This window comes from Bos javanicus, chromosome 8, assembly GCF_032452875.1.
Source record: "Bos javanicus breed banteng chromosome 8, ARS-OSU_banteng_1.0, whole genome shotgun sequence".
NCBI classification, from domain to species: domain Eukaryota; kingdom Metazoa; phylum Chordata; class Mammalia; order Artiodactyla; family Bovidae; genus Bos; species Bos javanicus.
In genome coordinates, this window is record NC_083875.1 from 66,294,418 (window position 1) to 66,311,941 (window position 17,524).

Here is a 17,524-nt window from a genome sequence, read left to right on the forward strand (position 1 = left end):
TGGGTGTTCTTCTACAAGCCATTCATCAGTGCCCCAAGTTCTGAGCTGAAGGATCTTACAGGGTGAGCCAGTGTGGCATTTCTCAGGTCCATTAATCTTTTTGATGAGGCGATGGCACCCCACTCCAGTACTCTTGCCTGGAAAATCCCATGGACGGAGGAGCCTGGTGGGCTGCAGTCCATGGGGTCTCTAAGAGTTTGACACGACTGAAGTGACTTAGCAGCAAAGGCTAAAAGCATTAATATTTCATAAAATCCTTGAGTGAGATCTCTCATTCTCTGTGGTTCCTTCTGTTCTAGGAAGGATGATGTCATCTTTGAAGTTGTTCCTAAAGACAGATGGTGGATGACCAGTACTACAACATGAGCCACAACAGATTAGTGTGAAGAGAATGTACGTAAGGCATGTAAGGGAGAGGCTTTCTACCTCTGGCGGTGGGGGTGGGGGGGGGGGCGGTGGGACACCTGTGCAACTTACTAAAGGACTTAGACCTCTCTCCCTTCCTCCAAAGGTGGTGCTGCTGGCAAGTGTGTCTTGGCAAAGTTTCACTGGATTTCAGATGTGTGCTGGAGAACAAATGATAGGTATAAAGTTTTTGCCAGAAGCATTCAGAGCCTGTATTTTGCAGAGCTGGAGATGACTGATCAGTGGTGCGTTTTACAAGATTGCTGTTTTAAGAATTACTTTGTTGGCCATCCTGGGGGAAGACTGCACAGAAAAAGATATGCATAGAATGTTAGTTCTCTTCATCACTGAAGTTAGGATCTTAAATGCACCCTTGCTTGTCACTCTGCTTCTCTTATGTGGTAAAGCCAGGAGGTTCATTTTTAATTCTTTTTGTACTTTGATTAAATGTTCTTCTGGTTTTAGTGCTGCTGATCCCTTGTTTTAAAGCTAAAGCAATGGTAATCACGTTGTAATGTATAAAAGTACTGAATCATTGTATTGTGTACAGTGTTGTGGGTCAATTACACTTCAAAAACCAGACAGAAAAACTCCTAAAAAAAGAAATCAGATTTGAGGTTACCATAGATGGGGGAATTGGATGAAGGGAATCAAGGGTAAAAACTTCCAGTTATAAGATCAAAAGTTCAAGCGTTGTAATGTACAACAGGATCAATATAATTAACACTGCTGTGTATTATATATGACAGTTGTTAAGAGAGTAATTCCTAGAGTTCACATCACAAGGAAACATATTTTTTTCTTTTTACTTTGTATCTATATGAAAAAATGTTCCTTGCTAAACTTACTGCAGTAATCATTTCATGATGTATATAAATTAAATAATTATACTGTAAACTTCAGTCAGTCAGTCAGTTCAGTCATTCAGTTGTGTCCGACTCTTTGTGACCCCATGAATCACAGCATGCCAGGCCTCCCTGCCCATCACCAACTCCCGGAGTTTACCTAAACTCATGTCCATCGAGTCAGTGATGCCATCCAGCCATCTCATCTTCTGTCATCCCCTTCTCCTCCTGCCCCCAATCCCTCCCAGCTTCAGAGTTTTTCCAATGAGTCAACTCTTCACATGAGGTGGGCAAAGTAGTGGAGTTTCAGCTTCAGCATCAGTCCTTTCAATGAACACCCAGGACTGATCTCCTTTAGGATGGACTGGTTGGATCTCTTTGCAGTCCAAGGGACTCTCAAGAGTCTTCTCCAACATCACAGTTCAAAAGCATCAATTGTTCGGTGCTCAGCTTTCTTCACAGTCCAACTCTCACATCCATACATGACCACTGGAAAAACCATACTCTTGACTAGACGTACCTTTGTTGGCAAAGTAACGTCTCTGCTTTTGAATATGTTATCTAGGTTGGTCATAACTTTCCTTCCAAGGAGTAAGCGTCTTTTAATTTCATGGCTGCAATCATCATCTATAGTGATTTTGGAGCCCCAGAAGATAAAGTCAGACATTGTTTCCACTGTTGCCCCATCTATTTGCCATGAAGTGATAGGACCAGATGCCATGATCTTAGTTTTCTGAATGTTGAGCTTTAAGCCAACTTTTTCACTATCCTCTTTCACTTTCATCAAAAGGCTTTTATTTCCTCTTCACTTTCTGCCATAAGGGTGGTGTCATCTGCATATCTGAGGTTATTGATATTTCTCCCAGCAGTCTTGATTCCAGCTTGTGCTTCTTCCAGCCCAGCATTTCTTATGATGTACTCTGCATATAAGTTAAGTAAGCAGGGTGACAATATGCAGAACTTCAGTTCAGTTCAGTTCAATTGCTCAGTCGTGTCCGACTCCTTGAGACCCCATGAATCGAAGCACGCCAGGCCTCCCTATCCATCACCAACTCCTGGAGTTCACTCAGACTCACGTCCATGGAGTCAGTGATGCCATCCAGCCATCTCATCCTCTGTTGTCCCCTTCTCCTCCTGCCCCCAATCCCTCCCAGCATCAGAGTCTTTTCCAATGAGTCAACTCTTCGCATGAGGTGGCCAAAGTACTAGAGTTTCAGCTTTAGCATCATTTCTTCCAAAGAAATCCTAGGGCTGATCTCCTTCAGAACGGACTGGTTGGATCTCCTTGCAGTCCAAGGGACTCTCAAGAGTCTTCTCCAACACCACAGTTCAAAGGCATTAATTCTTCGGCACTCAGCCTTCTTGACAGTCCAACTCTCACATCCATACATGACCACAGGAAAAACCATAGCCTTGACTAGATGGACCTTTGTTGGCAAAGTAATGTCCCTGCTTTTCAATATGCTATTAGGTTGGACAGTGCTATATGTCAGTTATATCCCAGCACAGCTGGAAAGACAAAAATAGAGATAAAAGAATTTGTACATCCTGAAAAAGAGAGACCATATTGAAGACATTCACCTTAGCAACTTCTGATAGAGAGACAGAACTGATTTTAATTTACTACTGATTTTTATCAAACTTTTAAGTTTTAGTTTAAGAGACAGGATCGCAATTCTTTTCCCCAGTTACTAACACTTTGATTGTCTCAAATTCCCAAAAGGAAGTCCAAAATATCATGCTGTAGAATTTCTTATGACTTAGAATCTGTATTGCTTTTTTGCAAAGGAGCCAGTATCACCCCAAAATGCCTCTCTTCACTCCTGTAGTCATAAAAATTATGCTTTTCAGTATACTCTTGGACAAGATCTAGTACCAAATAGTGAATGCTCTAACTCCTTTTGAGGGCTTGCTGGGTCTTTGTGAATAAGATGTCATTGGTGATCCATTCATTCACCAGAAGAATGTTGTTCTGATGTTTTCACAGAACATCTGTTTCACAGATGAGTTTCTGAACAACAGTTCCAGCCTGCGTAATACTTATGAGCTCATACTTTCTTACAATTTGGGTGAAATCCTCATTCTTCCACAGGTTGGGATCACCAAAAGACCCCAATAAATCTGCCCCACCCAGCAATATTACCTTTGGCACACATTTTGCTTCTGACCCCACGGATTTCTTTTGACTAAAATCTTGACTTTGTTCAGCCAACTTCCTCCTCCATTCAGGTCTTTCTGGTATAGGTGAGTCCTTCTGGTGATCACAGCTACCAGCCTCCAATTTCTCTCAATGGTGTCTGAGCACCTTAGCAGTCTCTAGCCACTCCTTCTGAAGGTTTTACCATGCACCCACTTCCACCTACTTTGAATTCTTGGTGGCAAGATATGCAATGATAACTCAGCAATGGACAAAGAAGAGTTTGATGCTTCTTATATACCTTACCGACAGGATAAATTGTGCCTTGTCTAACTGTATATTTTCCTATTGCATTCATGTAGTTCTTGACCAGTTCAAACAACCTGAGGTGCATGTTGATGACTGAAATAAAAAACCACAAGCAAGGAGACCACAGTTGTCTTCTCGGAATTTTCTAGGCTAACAATGCTAAGTTGTTGGTCTAAGTGCAAAACCCTGACACATCCTTTGTCATTCTTACAAAGGAAATTCTGTCATTCTGAAGTGTTTTTCAAGGTTGGCTATCAGAATCATTCCAACTTGTGTGTCAATAGTCTTCTCCAAGTTGAGCTAGAACAGAGGATCCACATCCATATTGTAACTCACGTCCTCAAGGTTGACTGGCAAGAATCCTTGTATCTTATTGCTTTAATTTACATATCTTAGTTTATCAAATGGAATTTTAAAGTAGTTTTCTTGTTATTGCCCATTCATATCCTTTGTTGATTTTTAAAAATAGGAACTCCTTAACTTTGTTGCTTTTGTGTTGTTATTTGTTGTTAGCATCTTGTTGTTGTTGTCGTCATCTTGGTAGTTCATTTGTAAGAATTTTTGGATATGCTAGACTTTGATTTATTGTCTTTTACATATGTCTCGAAAACTTACAGTATGCTTCATATATGTTGTTCCCTGCCTGTTAAAGTGTTTTAAAACATTCTGTGGGGGGAGGAGGGTTCAGGATGGGGAACACATAAATACGTATGGTGTATTCATTTCAATATTTGGCAAAACCAATACAATATTGCAAAGTTTAAAAATAAAATAAAATTTAAGAAAATTAAAAAAAAACATTCTATAAGTATCAACTGTTGATTGAAAATGTTAATTGTCTTTAATGTTTTTGGTGTATTTATATCGTTTTCCCTATCCTTAGGTTAGCTTTGTGTTTTTTTTTTTTTTTTACTTTTGCTCTTTAATCTATTTAGAATTCAATTCTGTCTCCAATAACTAAATAAATAAAGAGGGGAAAAGGGAAAAAGCTTCCCTACAGAAGAATTCCAGGTAATAAATGTGGGCAGAATGAGGAAAATAGAAAATTACCATTAGAACATCACAGTTACATTGTTGCAGGCAATATCCATGGATGAATGTCAAATATTTATTAATTACTATGGTGATTGTGAGATATGTTTGCAAGTTCTTTGTTATTTCTCTCTCCAGGAGGTGAAGGTTAATTCCCCTCTGTTAAGTGTGGGCTGGACTGTGACTGTCTTTTAATAAATAGAGAATAGAAAGGAAAAAATAATAACTTTAGAGCAGAAAATATGGGCAGACACCAATTAACCTAGTGACCAAATTAAGGTTACCAGTAACAAATCATTTTGACATCATGCATCTTCTGATAAAATGTGATGAGACAGGCAAATCACCCTTACTGTATTTTTATAAAAATAAATTCTCCCTCCAATTTTTCCAAACTCCATCTAATCAAGGAACAACAATAAACAAACCTAAACTGAAGGACATTTTACAAGATACCTGACCAGTATTCTTCAAAAGCATCAGGAAAAATAGGACAGATTGATAAACTGTCTGATTAAAAGAAATTAGGAATGTGATGACTAAATGCGGTGTGTGGTCTTGAGAAATCAGGGGAAAAATGGGTTACATTCAAATAAACTTTAGTGGATAGTAATGTATCCATGTTAATTTCTTAGTATTGATAAATGTCCAATGGTAATGTAAGGTAACACTGGGGGAATCTGAATGAAGGATATAAAGAAGTTCTTTGTGCTCCTGGAAACTCCTCTGCAAATCTAAGTGAAATTTGTCTAAATAAAAATGTATTTCCAATTTAAAAAATTTTTTATAAAGCTTAACACCTTGCAAGTAGTATAAAAATCTCAGGGAATTTTTCATAGCAATATGGTGTGGAAGGTGTTTTGGAGACTGACAAACGACTAAAAAATAGTCTTTCAGTAAAAACAATAGGGCAAAAGACATACTTTACTTAAAACCAATAGTTAAAAAACAAAACAAAACAGGAGATTGTACAATACCATGCATAGGAAGGGATCTTGGGTTCATAGTATCCTGGACACTCGGGATCCTGGGCACTCCCATAGGTAGAAAGGTGCTTTCAATGAGCTTGAAACAACTTCATTTCAAAGTTGTTGTGAGCATATCTCACAGCTTTGTGCTGTCCCTGAGTGCTAGGGGTGCAAGCCAGAGTGACTCTAGTCATTGTCCACATCTTGTCTTGAATCCTTGATTCTAAGACAATGGTCATAAAGACTGGATAGACAGCAAAGTGACCCATTAGTTTTCAGAATTTTGAGTGTTACTGATTCCTGCATCTGTGGTGTTGCCTGTTTCCCTTTCTGGCAGCTGGGGTACTCAGTGCAGAGAAAAGCACTTGAGGACAAAATGTTGCAGCTCACCTGTGATGGGAAGACTCTGAGAGGGATGGGAAGACTAGGCAGGTGCTGCTCTGATGAAGTCAGAGGAGTATGCAGGGAGGAAGACCTGCTCTCCACCACCGTGTCCAGGATGTTACCCATCCCTCCCAATCTTGTCACAAACGTCTTTGTGACTTTCCAGAGGGAAAGACCAGATGAACCTTATCCCTCAGTGAAAGAGAGGGAAAATGGAACTTGGGTCACATCCACCACACCAAAGATTGTGTGCCCCAGGTATGCACTTTCTGTCTAGCTCCTATTGGGTTCTCTCTTTCTGTTGGCAGTAAACACTGCAAATGTTTTTGGAGTAAAAATCATTGTCATTTCTGAAAGTAACTGCCCCTGCAGGCTTCTTTTTCCTATTTTCTCAATCTCTAAAATATAGGATCATTCTTCATATGCCTTTCAGTTATTTCAGACTTTAAATACTCCCATGTTAATCTATGGAGAAGGCAATGGCACCCCACTCCAGTACTCTTGCCTGGAGAATCCCATGGACGGAGGAGCCTGGTAGGCTTCAGTCCATGGTGTCACTAAGAGTCGGACACGACTGAGCGACTTCACTTTCACTTTTCACTTTCATATGTTGGAGAAGGAAATGGCAACCCACTCCAGTGTTCTTGCCTGGAGAATCCCAGGGACAGAGGAGCCTGTTGGGCTGCTGTCTATGGGGTCGCAGAGTCAAACACAATTGAAGCGACTTAGCAGCAGCAGCAGCAGCAGCATGTTAATCTATTTCCTTATAAATCCTTCTTGTAAAAATAAATTTCTTCTTTTGCCCTCCTACTCTCTGCTCATATTCTTAATTCAAACACTTATAATAACTTATTAATTCATCATACTACTTTTAGCTTCTTCAGTCTATCCTAAGAATAGCTGAAAAAAACAATTTTTTGTATAAACTATGGCTTAGTAGTCATATTTTTCTGGTCAAATATGTGCAACACTCTCTATTATCTACAAATACCCTCCTAAAAGTCTTAGTCTAGATGTCCGGCCTTGCTGTCCATTGTCTATAATATTTTTCAACATTATGTCCATTGTTTCTCAACCTGGTTTTCACGGTTACCTGCAGGATTCACAGTAGGTAGTAAGGAGGCATAAATACCACAAACTGTATTTATTGTTCAGTCACTACGTCATGTCTGACTATTTGCAACCCCATGGATTGAAGCACAGGCTTCCAAATTTTGCTCAAACTCATGTCCATTGAGTCAGGGATGCCATGCAACCATCTCATCCTCTGTTACCCTTTCTTCTCTTGTCCTCAGTCTTTCCCAGCATCAGGGTCTTTTTCAAAGAGTCAGCTCTTCACATCAGGTGGCCTAAATACTGGAGCTTCAGCTTCAGCATCATTCCTTCCAATGAATATTCAAGGTTGATTTCCTTTAGGATTGACTGGTATGATCTCCTTGCTGTCCAAGGGACTCTCAAGAGTCTTCTCCAGCACCACAGTTTAAAAACATCAATTCTTCAACCTTATTCATGGCCCAGCTCTCACATCCATACATGACTACAGGGGAAAACCATAGCTTTGACTATATGGTACTTTATAAGAAAAGTGATGTCTCTGCTTTTTGATATGTTGTCTATGTTTGTCATAGCTTTTTCCAAGGAGCTAGCATCTTTTGATTTCATGACTGGAGTCACCATTCAGAGTGATTTTGGAGCCCAAAAAATAAAGTCTGTCACTGTTTCCATTTTTTCACTGTCTGTTTGCCATGAAGTAAGGGGACTGGATGCTATGATCTTAGTTTTTTGAATGTTGGTTTTAGGCCAGCTTTTTCATTCTCCTCTTTCACCTTCATCAAGAAGGTCTTTAGTTCCTCTTCACTTTCTGCCATTAGAGTGGTATCTTCTGCATATCTGAGATTGCTGATATTTCTCCAAGCTATCTTGATTCCAGCAGCTTGTGATTCATACAGTCTGACATTTTGCATGATATTCTCTGCATATATGTTAAATAAACAGGGTGACAATATACAGCCTTGATGTATTCCTTTCCCAATTTGGAACCAGTCTGTTGTTCCAAGTCCAGTTCTAACTGTTGCTTCTTGACCCACATATAGGTTTCTGAGGAGACAGGTAAGGTGGTCTGATAGTGCCATCTCTTTAAGAATTTTCCACAATCATGATTCACACAGTCAAAGACTTTAACATAATCAATGAAGCAGAAGTAGGTGTTTTTCTGGAATTCCCTTGCTTTCTCTATGATCCAATGAATGTTGGCAATTTGACCCTGGTTCCTCTGGCTTTTCTTTTCTTTTCTTTTTTCATTGACCAGGTTTTTAATGATCATTTTTGGCCATACCACACACATGTGGAACATCTCCGACCCAGGCCCTCTGCAGTGGAAACTTGGAGTCTTAACTACTGGACCACCAGGGAAGTTCCCACCCAGAACACTCTTTCTGGGTCTTTTACCTCTTTTTTTTTTTTTAAATTTTATCTTATTTTTAAACTTTACAAATTGCATTAGTTTTGCCAAATATCAAAATGAATCCGCCACAGGTATACATGTGTTCCCCATCCTGAACCCTCCTCCCTCCTCCCTCCCCATACCATCCCTCTGGGTCGTCCCAGTGCACCAGCCCCAAGCATCCAGTATCGTGCATTGAACCTGGACTGGCGACTCGTTTCATATATGATATTATACATGTTTCAATGCCATTCTCCCAAATCTTCCCACCCTCTCCCTCTCCCACAGAGTCCATAAGACTGTTCTATACATCAGTGTCTCTTTTGCTGTCTCGTACACAGGGTTATTGTTAGCATCTTTCTAAATTCCATATATATGCGTTAGTATACTGTATTGGTGTTTTTCTTTCTGGCTTACTTCACTCTGTATAATAGGCTCTAGTTTCATCCACCTCATTAGAACTGATTCAAATGTATTCTTTTTAATGGCTGAGTAATACTCCATTGTGTATATGTACCACAGCTTTCTTTATCCATTCATCTGCTAATGGACATCTAGGTTGCTTCCATGTCCTGGCTATTATAAACAGTGCTGCGATGAACATTGGGGTACATATGTCTCTTTCCCTTCTGGTTTCCTCAGTGTGTATGCCCAGCAGTGGGATTGCTGGATCATAAGACAGTTCTATTTCCAGTTGTTTAAGGAATCTCCACACTGTTCTCCATAGTGGCTGTACTAGTTTGCATTCCCACCAACAGTGTAAGAGGGTTCCCTTTTCTCCACACCCTCTCCAGCATTTATTGCTTGTAGACTTTGGGATCGCAGCCATTCTGATTGGTGTGAAATGGTACCTCATAGTGGTTTTGATTTGCATTTCTCTGATAATGAGTGATGTTGAGCATCTTTTCTTTTCTAAACTCGCCTTGTATGTTTGGAAGTTCTCGGTTCATATACTGCTAACACCTAACTTGAAGGATTTTGAGCATAACCTTACCAGCACGTGAAATGAGTGCAACTGTTTGGTAATTGGAACATTCTTTGACATTGCCCTTCTTTAGGATTGGAATGAAAACTGACCTTTTCCAGTCCTGTGGCCACTACTGAGCTTTCCAAATTGCTGACAAACTGAGTGCAGCATTTTAACTGCATAAATCTTTCAGGATTTGAAATAGTTCAACTGGAATTCCATCACCTCCCAGCAATCTTAGTAGTAAAATGCACTAAACTTTATCCATTTATTTTATCTATGTTGTCACATGAATCAACGGTTTGTTCCTTTTGTTAAAGAATAGTATTCCACTGTATGGAGGTACCATACTTTGTTAATCCACTCACCTGTTGAAGTACTTCTGGATTTTTTCCACTTTTGGGTGATTGTGAAAGAAGCTAGGTTTATAAACTTTTGAACTGGTAACTTTTATTCATTCACAAAATGGAACCAATGAAGGTTGGTTATCCCCACACATTCACCTTCCCTACTGGCCCTCCTGGCCATCAGCTGTATCTGAAGGAAGAAAGATAAAGGGAAATACGATTTTACCCTACCTGCTTCCTTGTCCCCGAGGGGAAAAGCAAATGTGCCTTGAACAACAACGACAACAAACCTTCAGTTCAGTCGTTCAATCGTGTCCGACTCTGCGACCCCATGAATCATAGCATGCCAGGCCTCCCTGTCCATCACCAACTCCCGGAGTTCACTCAGACTCACGTCCATCGAGTCAGTGATGCCATCCAGCCATTTCATCCTCTGTCGTCCCCTTCTCCTCCTGCCCCCAATCCCTCCCAGCATCAGAGTCTTTTCCAATGAGTCAACTCTTCGCATGAGGTGGCCAAAGTACTGGACTTTCAGCTTTAGCATCATTCCTTCCAAAGAAATCCCAGGGCTGATCTCCTTCAGAATGGACTGGTTGGATCTCCTTGCAGTCCAAGGGACTCTCAAGAGTCTTCTCCAACACCACAGTTCAAAGGCACCAATTCTTCGGCACTCAGCCTTGTTCACAGTCCAACTCTCACATCCATACGTGACCACAGGAAAAACCATAGCCTTGACTAGATGGACCTTTGTTGGCAAAGTAATGTCTCTGCTTTTGAATATGCTATCTAGGTTGGTCATAACTTTCCTTCCAAGGGGTAAGCGTCTTTTAATTTCATGGCTGCAGTCACCATCTGCAGTGATTTTGGAGAAATCAAAAATAAAGTCTGACACTGTTTCCACTGTTTCCCCATTTTTTTGCCATGAAGTGGTGGGACCAGATGCCATGATCTTCGTTTTCTGAAGGTTGAGCTTTAAGCCAACTTTTTCACTCTCCACTTTCACCCTCATCAAGAGGCTTTTTAGCTCCTCTTCACTTTCTGCCATAAGGGTGATGTCATCTGCATATCTGAGGTTATTGATATTTCTCCCAGCAATCTTGATTCCAGCTTGTGTTTCTTCCAGTCCAGCGTTTCTCATGATGTACTCTGCATAGAAGTTAAATAAGCAGGGTGACAATATACAGCCTTGATGAACTCCTTTTCCTATTTGGAACCAGTCTGTTGTTCCATGTCCAGTTCTAACTGTTGCTTCCTGACCTGCATACAAATTGCTCAAGCTATTCCCATCTCTTTCAGAATTTTCCACAGTTTATTGTGATCCACACAGTCAAAGGCTTTGACATAGTCAATAAAGCAGAAATAGATGTTTTTCTGGAACTCTCTTGCTTTTTCCATGATCCAGTAGATGTTGGCAATTTGATCTCTGGTTCCTCTGTCTTTTCTAAATCCAGCTTGAACATCAGGAAGTTCACGGTTCACATATTGCTGAAGCCTGGCTTGGAGAATTTTGAGCATTACTTTACTAGCGTGTGAGATGAGTGCAATTGTGCGGTACTTTGAGCATTCTTTGGCATTGCCTTTCTTTGGGATTGGAATGAAAACTGGCCTTTTCCAGTCCTATGGCCACTGCTGAGTTTTCCAAATTTGCTGGCATATTGAGTGCAGCACTTTCACAGCATCATCTTTCAGGATTTGAAATAGCTCAACTGGAATTCCATCACCTCCACTAGCTTTGTTCGTAGTGATGCCCGAGGCCAGGGGCGGTGGCCGGGAGGAGCAACCCCATGTCCAAGGAGCCGTGGCTGCGTGGGTGCAGGAGGGCCTAGAGGAGCTATCCCAAGTTGAAGGTCAGGAAGGGTGGTGGTGAGGAGATACCCCTCGTTCAAGGTAAGGAGCAGCGGCTGCGCTTTGCTGGAGTAGTCGTGAAGAGATACACTATGCCCAAGGTAAGAGAAACCCAAGTAAGATGGTAGGTGTTGCAAGAGGGCATCAGAGGGCAGACACACTGAAACCATACTCACAGAAAACTAGTCAATCTAATCACACCAGGACCACAGCCTGTCTAACTCAATGAAACTAAGCTATGCCCTGTGGCGCCACCCAAGATGGGCAGGTCATGATGGAGAGGTCTGACAGAATGTGGTCCACTGGAGAAGGGAATGGCAAACCACTTCAGTATTCTTGCCTTGAGAACCCCATGAACAGTATGAAAAGGCAAAACGATAGGATACTGAAAGAGGAACTCCCCAGGTCAGTAGGTGCCCAATATGCTACTGGAGATCAGTGGAGAAATAACTCCAGAAAGAATGAAGGGATGGAGCCAAAGCAAAAAGAATACCCAGCTGTGGACATGACTGGTGATAGAAGCAAGGTCCGATGCTGTAAAGAGTAATATTGCATAGGAACCTGGAATGTCAGGTCCATGAATCAAGGCAAATTGGAAGTGGTCAAACAAGAGATGGCAAGAGTGAATGTTGACATTCCAGGAATCAGCGAACTAAAATGGACTGGAATGGGTGAATTTAACTCAGATGACCATTATATCTACTACTGCGGGCAGGAATCCCTTAGAAGAAATGGAGTGGCCATCATGGTCAACAAAAGAGTCCAAAATGCAGTACTTGGATGCAATCTCAAAAACGGCAGAATGGTCTCTGTTCGTTTCCAAGGCAAGCCATTCAATATCACAATAATCCAAGTCTATGCCTCAACCAGTAACGCTGAAGAAGCTAAAGTTGAATGGTTCTATGAAGAACTACAAGACCTTTTAGAACTAGCACCCAAAAAAGATGTCCTTTTCATTATAGGGGACTGGAATGCAAAAGTAGGAAGTCAAGAAACACCGGGAGTAACAGGCAAATTTGGCCTTGGAATACGGAATGAAGCAGGGCAAAGACTAATAGAGTTTTGCCAATAAAATGCACTGGTCATAACAAACACCCTCTTCCAACAACACAAGAGAAGACTATACACATGGACATCACCAGATGGTCAACACCGAAATCAGATTGATTATATTCTTTACAGCCAAAGATAGAGAAGCTCTATACAGTCAACAAACCTTAGGGGATAGCATCAAAATCTTTACTGCTCATGTAATGAAAGCTATGGTAAAATGTGAAGGTTGAATTCTCCTTCATAAAGTGAGAAAAAATCAGTCAGAAAATAGAAACATATTGTGAATTAAGACTTAGAGTTTATTGCTGCTACTAAGTCTCTTCAGTCATGTCCGACTCTGTGTGACCCCATAGATGGCAGCCCACCAGGCTCCCCCGTCCCTGGGATTCTCCAGGCAAAAACACTGGACTGGGTTGCCATTTTCTTCTCCAACGCGTGAAAGTGAAAAGTGAAAGTGAAGTCGCTCAGTTGTGTCTAACCCTCAGCGACCCCATGGACTGCAGCCTTCTGGGCTCCTCCTTCCATGGGATTTTCTAGGCAAGAGTACTGGAGTGGGGTGCCATTGCCTTCTCTGAGAGTTTATTGACTGAGGTATATTAGAGGAATGCCTTGGTCATACTTAGCTGTATTTCTATCCTTTGGAAAAATTCTCATTAAAAATATCCCTCAAGTCCTCCAATTCTCACAAACTGTCCCAGAAGTTAGTTCTAGTTATATTTCCTTGAGTTAAGTGCGGATACAGGGTAATGAGAAATACAATGTTAAAGTTAAGAAATAGCATAGGTAAAAAAGCAATAATGTAAGATAACAGAGGGTAATTACATATAGGTCTTGAACTAGAAAGTAATCCAAGTTCTTAACTCATTTATTCTGTTGCAATTTAATAAAGGACTGAGAACTCTTCAAAAAGTTATAGAGAAATGAGATACTGCAAGTTAAATTTACATTGGAAATGTTAGCACATTTATCCAATATATATCCACAGGATATTCTGCACTGAGTAAATCTTAAGGGTGAATTTTTGATTTTGTAAATTAAAACACTGATTCCCACTTAAACTGGTTGCTTGGCCTTAAAAGTTAAAATCTGACTCAAATGAAATTGTCTCCAAATCTCCTCCTCCTTGACTTCTAGTGTCCAGTATATACTCCCCAGTGCCACCTCTGATCTTTGTTTTCTCTCATTTGTTGACCTTGCCTTCTGTCTCTCATGTTCATTCACAACACATCAGTTATTATTGCAGTTAGCAGTTAGACATATGGTTCTTGGGCCCGTAATTCTATCATGTCTTCATTCATTTTGAAAACCTCCACTGACTCCCTTTTACCTGGGCAAAGAACCTGGATGTACTTGACAGGCAAGGCCCTCTACACTCCAATCCCAGATATTTCCTAAATGCACACTGTACCCCACACTCCAAGCAAATCAGTCATACAACTGGACCAGCAGTCATCAAAAGTCACTGCAGGAAGCACTCTTCTCTGCAACTGTTTCTATGACTGGTTATAACGTCCGCTTAGAATGGCTCTTTCCTACCTGTACATATTCAAATCCTCTATATATTTCAAAATTCAGTTTGCCATAAAGGCTATTGCTCTGGACTGTAGGAAATAAAGCTGTACCATATGAGCTAAAGCAGTAGTTCTTATACATGTACCACCTTGTGAACCCCATCTCCAGATTCAGATCAGGCACATCTGTGTCTTTTAAAATGTCTTTCTTAAGCGATCCTAAGAACCCCAAATCCAGCTCTGTGCAGGCTCTGTCGGTGTATGGGAGGCACTGGGTTAAAAATAAGAGGATGTGATTGATGGCACAGGTGTTCACATCAAAACTTTGGGGACTGAGTACTTTCATGAGTATATAGGGAACACAGTAAGCTGGCTTATTTACTCTGTACTGAAGCTCCATTACTTGGCAACCTGATGAGAAAAGCTGACTCATTGGAAAAGATCCTGATGCTGGGAAAGATTGAGGGTGAGAAGAGAAGGGGGCAACACAGGATGAGATGGTTGGATGGCATCGCTGATTCAATGGACATGAGTTTGAGTAAACTCCAAGAGATGGTGAAGGACAGGGAAGCCTGGCAGGCTGCAGTCCATGGTGTTGCAAAAAGTTGGACATGATCTGGCTACTGAACAACAGCAAATAAATTTCATATCAAACTAGGAATATAAAAGAACTGTTAAAGGTAACAAGAAAGCCCTGCAGCTTAAATTCTACTTAATAATGAAAAACTGAATGGTAAGGAAACAGGCAAGGATATCTGTTGGGGGCCAGAGTGAGGTACTCCGCCCATGGCAAAGGTCATGAGGAAGGAGGCTCGACATACGCAAAGGCGGGATCGAGCCTCAGGAGTCCCCCTGGAAATCCTCGAGCGTCTACCCCCATAACCAGAGCCTGCCTACTTTACTACTTTGTGCTCTTACCTACACCTCTGACTTTACGGGGGGCTGTCCCCCACCACCTCTTTCGGAGAAGGAGTTAACCTAGAGCTCCAGTCAATAAAAACTCTTGGGTGTGACAAGAGTGTTTTAACCTACAAACTCCTCTGAAGGTTCTCTAGCCTGCCTGACAGGCTCGTCCGGCCACATGTGATTGCTCACAGCCTCCCAACCGTGAGAGGCACGAGATGCTTTAAACCTTCTAAAAACAGGTTCCTTAGAGAAGTTAGAAAACTATAAGTATAGTGGGCTAATTAGAAATTGTGTTGGTGAAGGGTTTTTCATTTGTTGAGCCAATGTTTGTTGCTAAGTCTCCATATCCCCTGCCCTTACACACATTAATGAATATATAGAAGGAATAAGTATTAACCTTTGATATTAATCACATTAGACCTTAGGCTAAGTAAATTCTTTCCTTAACTAAAACCCACTACACCCTCACCCTGTAGGAGTGTAACTTTACTTGGGTGGCGTGTTTTGAGAATAATCAGCCCTGGAGAAATAAGTGTCCTGATTGACTGACCGCTGTCACAAGGAGAGGGTCGTAAATTGTCAGCAGGCCCCCCTGGCCAGAAGATGATGTAACACCCCTAAGACCTCTGTATACATTTGTATGAAGCACCTGACTTTGATAAAAGTCAGGACTGCTGACCCCGCGTGACTTTTGCATAACATCTCAGTGTATAAAAGTAGACCATGGAAAATAAAGAATTGGGATCAGTTTCTCGAAATACTGGTCTCCCCATGTCGCTCTCTCTCTCACTCTGGTTGAGTCTCCATCTGGAGCGCGGAACCCGCCATGCTTACTAATTATGCCTGGGCTTCTAATATCCGACCGGGGAGGCCTCAGTGTCTCCTCTCCTTCGGGAGAACGGAAGGACGCCTGCGGCCTACGTAAGTGGTGCAAACTTCTTGTCTTGAAGTTTTATTGGCCTCCCGCGTAAACCAAGCCACTCAGCCTCTTTTCTCCACTGAATTTTCCTACTGAGCTATCCTCATCCTATTACTCTTTATATCTTTGATAAAATATTTAAATAAATAAATAGGTCGCCGACGCCGTCCCCGCTTCGAATACCCTGGATCAGCCGGGGGAGGACCCCGGCAGGTGGCGCCCGAACAGGGACGATTCGAAGGTAGGTCCCCAACCCTTTCCCCCAGTGTTGAATTTTAGGGACGGATAGGACCCCACTCAGGGTGCCGCGGACCCCCCTGTAGGATAGACAGGGCGAGTAGGAGTGGGAAGTGTTGAAAGTGTTAAAGAGCTAGAGAGAAAAAACGGTTTCTGAAGTTAAAAGGCCAAAGAAAAGCCTGATCTTTTGAAAGCTAAAAGCTTTATCTTCTATTATGTTTAACTTTCTGACATGGATAACACTGAAACTAAGAATGGCAACTCTTTATACAAGTAATCTTGAAACTGTTAAAGCCACTGTTAATTTAGATACTTGGGTGAAGGTGAAAAAAAACAACTGAACACTTCTCCTATAAATATGATTAAAAATGTTCTGGACCCTCGTCATGAGGCTGTGGGATGACCTATGGGAGAGGCTATAGCGGTGGATGGTAGTGGGTCTCCACCTTCTGTGCAGATCATATTTTCTGCCATTGACAAGGAAAAGGAGGGACACTGTGCTCTACCTCCCGAGGAGTGAGAGGGCTTACAGGACGCTGCGGCCGGGCGCCACGCTGGTCTGGTCGGCACTTTGCGGGTGCGCTCTCCTCTCTGGCCCTCACTCGCTGCACAAACTTCTTTGCTCTAGGTCGCGGGGTGCAGCGAGGAGGGTGCGGGGCGAGGCTGGAGGCGCAGAGGCGAGGGCTGCCTGGTGGGCGGGGCGAGCGAGTGCGCCCCTCGAACCTGGCCTGTCTGGAACCCAAATTGGTGAATCTGCGTCCTGTGGAAAAATACAAGCACATCCTCGACCGCTAGTTAATAATGGGTCAGGACCCTTTCATTGTCCTGAGGGGAGGTCATTCCATTTAACTAATGGTTTTGCATTTAATTGCTCCAGGCATCAATGACGAAGCATTGCAGTAGTTCCAGCCAGATCAGCATTTAGAATATTTATTACAAAAAGAGCATGTTGCAAGATTTGATGGGGAGAACTATACTTAAACTCCCCTTCTTTTAATTTTTGAATTTGAAGCTTTAATGTTTGATGTGCTCTTTCCACAATGGCTTGTCCCCGGGGGATTGTAAGGGTTGCCTGTATTGTGTTTAATTTGAAACTGTAAACAAAATTCCTGAAAAGACTTAGAAATGTAAGCAGGAGCATTGTCAGTTTTCAGAGCTTTTGGTAGGCCCAAATATGAAAAACAAGTAAAGAGATGTTGTATAACACCTTTAACTG

The 17,524-nt window shown here is 41.8% G+C and overlaps 1 pseudogene; it reads right to left on the reverse strand.

The window, feature by feature from the left end:
* Positions 1 to 3,003: 3,003 nt before the first annotated feature.
* On the reverse strand, positions 3,004 to 17,090 carry LOC133253486 (nicotinamide/nicotinic acid mononucleotide adenylyltransferase 1-like; annotated as a pseudogene).
* Positions 17,091 to 17,524: the final 434 nt, after the last annotated feature.